General features: G+C 36.0%; 1 pseudogene; it reads left to right on the top strand.

The window, feature by feature from the left end:
* The first annotated feature begins 210 nt into the window (after nucleotides 1-210).
* LOC142644194 (L-type lectin-domain containing receptor kinase IX.1-like) lies at nucleotides 211-2294 on the top strand (annotated as a pseudogene).
* Nucleotides 2295-4774: the final 2480 nt, after the last annotated feature.

The raw sequence follows: 4774 nt of genomic DNA, 5'->3' as shown, positions 1-4774 counted from the left end.
ATTATACTGACTATGGTCTTGAAATATACTATTACTAGTAAGACAACTCTATATTTTGAAGAAAAACTTTAGAGTAGAAGATTATTTAGTTAAAGTGTAGTCAAATTCTTGCGAATAAAATGCACCACTAGCTACCAAAGCTGCAACAAGAAGTCAAATTTGATGTCAATTTACATACCTCTAACCTAATCTCAAAGCGCTCTCCCAGCCATGGTTTTCCAAGCATCAAAGCTGCTCTTTCTCTACTTGATCGTAACCATTTCACTCTTTCTCGTAATCCCTTGTGTAACTCAGCTAACCTTCAACTACTCCGATTTCATTGAAACAAATAACAAAATTGTTATCATTACAGGGAACGCTACTATCTCAGGTTCATTTATCAAACTCACACCAAATACTGTGGACAATTGGGGTCGAGCCACATATTCAAAATTGATGCATCTTTGGGACAAAGAATCAGGAAAACTCGCCAACTTCACTACAAATTTCTCCTTCATCATTTATTTGCCAGGTGAAGTCAGATATTCAGATGGCCTCATATTCTTCCTTGCAAGTCCAGATTTCCCACAACCTAGCTAGTCTAACAGATGGCGTTGGCCTTGGCCTTGTAAGTCGTGACCAAGTGAGAGACCCAAGTTTCTTATCTGCAAATAAATTCGTTGCTGTGGAGTTTGATACTTATCGAAATCTTAGATGGGATCCTCCTTTGCCGGTACGTGAACATGTTGGTATCAATATTAACAACATAACAACTTTGACCTCAACACCATGGTATTGTAATATTAAGGAAAATAGAACATATAGTGTAAGTGTCGAATACGATGCTATTATGCAAAATCTTAGTGTCACCTTCATTGGTTTCTATAATGGTACCACCCCTATTCAACAACACCTTTCTTCTGTAACTAATTTGATAGAGCATTTACCAGAATGGGTTGAATTTGGGTTCTTGGCTTCAACAAGCTTGCTTTCCGAGTCACATATTCTCTGCACTTGGTCGTTTCAATCAACACAACCTTTTTGGATCCAACCAAACAAGAATGAGAAAAATTTTAGAAAGAAAATATTGGTGGTGGGCCTAAGCGTGGGTGCTTGTATTTTGTTTAGTTGTTCGGGGTTAGTTGGGCTTATGTATAAGAGGAAGCGGGGTAGAGGGGGAGAAGAGGAAGACTTGGGTTTGATCTTTCCATGGACGACGAATTTGAAAGTGGTACTGGGCCAAAGAAATTTTCCTACAATGAACTGGTTAGTGCAACAAATAACTTTGCTGAGGAGAAGAAGCTTGGAGAAGGAGGGTTTGGTGGGGTTTATCAAGGATTTTTACAGGACTTGAATTCTTATGTTGCTATCAAAAGGGTATCAAGGGGATCTAAACAAGGGATAAAGGAGTATGCATCTGAGGTGAATAGTATGAGTCGGTTGAGGCATCGGAATTTGGTGCAACTCCTTGGTTGGTGTCACGAGAAGAAGGATCTCCTACTTATTTATGAATTCGTGTCAAATGGTAGCTTAGATTCACATCTTTTCAAAGGCAAGAGTTTGTTAACATGGATGGTGAGATACAACATTGCTCAAGGACTAGCATCAGCACTGCTATACTTGCATGAAGAATGGGAACAATGTGTATTACATAGGGACATAAAGTCAAGCAATGTCATGTTGGACTCAAATTTTAAAGCAAAGCTTGGAGATTTTGTCTTAGCTAGACTTGTGGACCATGACAAAGGATCGCAAACCACGGCTTTGGCAGGGACCATGGGCTATATGGCCCCTGAATGTGTTATCTCGGGCAGGGCCAGCAAAGAATTAGATATATATAGTTTTGGGGTTGTGGCTTTGGAGATAGCTTGTGGAAGAAAGCCCATTAATCCCAATGCAAAAGAAGATGAAATAATTATGTTGGAGTGGGTTTGGGAGCTTTATGGAATAGGAAATCTTCTTAAGGCTGCTGACCCTAGATTGTGTGGAGATTTGATGAGCAGCAAATGGAACGATTGATGGTGGTTGGGCTTTGGTGTGCGCATCCAGATTCCATTGCTAGGTCTTCAATAAGGAAAGCCATTCATGTGCTCGATTTCGAAACTGCGTTGCCCATTCTCGAGCCAAAAATACATGTACCAACCTATCTTACCCCTGCAATTTGTGCATCTACATCTTCAGCAACTTTATTGGATAATCACCATGCTCAGTCATCAAGCCCTAGTAACTACACTGGTTCTTCACAATTAGGCACATATTCTGCTGCTTCTACATCCACTTCACTTTTATACTCGCAATTTGTTCATACCAGGTAGTTTATCTAGGAAACATTGCCTAAGTGTGTACCACAAAGAATTTCATAATGTAATTATGTTGCAAAGTGTTATAAATTATAGTTGGATTATAAAAAAATTGAATATTAAATTTAAAAATGACATGGCGATTGGACATACAAATATTGGATCATATTTGAGTCTGTTTTGAAGTATTTGAATTCTAATATTTACTTTCCAATAAAATAAGTTTCACTCAGAAATTCATTCCCATACAAAACATATATTCAAAAGAGCATCAACTCTTCATCTTGAGTATATAAAAAGTTTGTTGTCTTTTGAGTAAATCCTGACTTGTACTTAACTCATGTTCGAAATGAATAAATTACACCACCAATAAATATGAGATATCTATATATATATTTAAAAAGAGATGGAATGAGCCGATCGACAATATAAAACCTATCATATTTGTTTATCTCGTTTAACTTCCTACCTTCTCTAAAGAAGTTGTATAATTTCAATGACTTAGTTTCCTATTATGTGACAGTAACATTAGTAATTTGGGAATTTGGATGTTTGGATATGTTTTTATTATTATTTTATCTTTAATTTTGGCTTTGATGTTTTCAAAATCAATTGCTCTTATCTCATGTTCTTAAGTTAGATAGTAGGTTTCAGTTAACTTAACTAATAAAAGTTATTGTAGTCAACTAAGAGATTTGAGATTCAAACTCAGCCTATATATACCATGTTAGGGCCATATTTTATATGTATTGGCATATCTTTTGACACAATGCACTTTATGTATAGTTGAGTAGTTCTAAGATGAGTTTAATATATCAAGAAATATGTTGTTCAAACATAACAAGTGGTATCATTAAAGACATGAAGATTTAACCAAGACACAAGTGAAGAAAAGTTGATTTAGTGAAGCTCGAAATTAGTCTCAACACAAGCCCGATACTAGCATCTATTGAGACTTAATGAAGAATTCTCTACACAAGCTCGATCTATCAAGATCTACAATTTTAGAATTCTTAGATATGAATTTAGGCCCATGATGACTTGAATTGCTAGAATTTTGTTTACTAAACCTCTAGACCATATAAAAGCTTTATTTTAAAGTCATCAAAGAAAAGACTTAATCAGAGAACTCATACACTCTATGAGAAGCTACTGTGTTTTGTACGCCTTAAGGTTTTGTAACCAAGTGCTTTTAGATCTTCAATGTGCTTTGAAGTAAAGAACTTTACAACTAATAACCAATAGGCCAAAAATGTATTGACCCCTTGTGATGAATTAATTGATTAACTACCTAAGTTTGTTAATTAATCAAATTAACATGCAATGTACGTGGCAGCACAAACAAATCACCAAATAAAATATAATGCAACGGAAAATAAAATTGACACTGTGATTTGTTTACAAATGAGGAAAACCTTCGAGGCAAAAACCCCACCTGGTGATTTTAAGGTCACCACTCTCGAGAATTCACTATTATCACAACAAGCGGTTACAAGTAAAGGAATCCCAATACCTTATACCAACCTACAGTTGAACCCTTACCCTAATACCTAATTGGACTTGTTCTGTAGTGACAATCTCTCATTTCAATGCACGGCTCCCAGTACGTGACTAACCAATAGATGCACAGATCCCAGTATGCGACTTGATCACTAACTTGAGAAGGATGTTGGCTGCAAAGTTCTTCAGTTCATCACACGATGAAGATCACGAAGTTGCTTGGCTACAAAACCCTACAATGTACAAACACAGCAGCTTCTTCAAGAGAAAGAAGAACTAAGGCAAACTAGGTTTCCGTTCACAATTTGCATGAACAACACTTTGCTTCACACTTGTGCAATTGTGCTCTCTGTGACAGCCCTTGTGCAATTGTATGTTTAGAGTTGTGAGAAAAGAAAGCCTAAACACATACTCACAGATTGGAATGAAATCAGAACTAAAAATCTGATTTTCATAATTCTCGAAAGATATCCTATCTGTCGAGCAGCTGTCGAGTTTCGAACTGAAACAGCTTTTTAAACCTCGATAGATACTAGCTGTTGAGCTTTAATGAACAACATTTCTTCACTTGTTTCTTGGACAGACTTGCATGACTTTAACACTTGAACTTGAAACCTTATTTCTTGAAGCATTAAACATATTCTAGATCTATCCAATTACAAGTAAAGTGCGTTTTGTTAAAGAATTAGCCAATTACATAAAATATTGACATATGTTCCTAACATGATTCACATATATCCTAACAATCTCCCTCTTTGGCAATCTATGACAAAATCACATCAAACCAATGAACATATGAGAGAAGTATAAATCACTCAACTCATACTCACTTGTTGAATACAATAAAATCTATCCTAACACAAACTCTTGAAAAACATTGCAAGAAGAGAGTTCATGGCAAGGAAGACTTTGACAACCTGTATTTCTGAAACACTTAAAACAAAACTCATCAAGTCATCTTAGTGTGAGACAGAAATAAAAGATTGCATACAACA

Source organism: Castanea sativa, chromosome 7 (genome assembly GCF_040712315.1).
Source record: "Castanea sativa cultivar Marrone di Chiusa Pesio chromosome 7, ASM4071231v1".
Classification (NCBI taxonomy): Eukaryota; Viridiplantae; Streptophyta; class Magnoliopsida; order Fagales; family Fagaceae; genus Castanea; species Castanea sativa.
The sequence above is the reverse complement of the archived record's forward strand: the minus strand, read 5'-3'. Positions and strand labels throughout refer to the sequence as shown.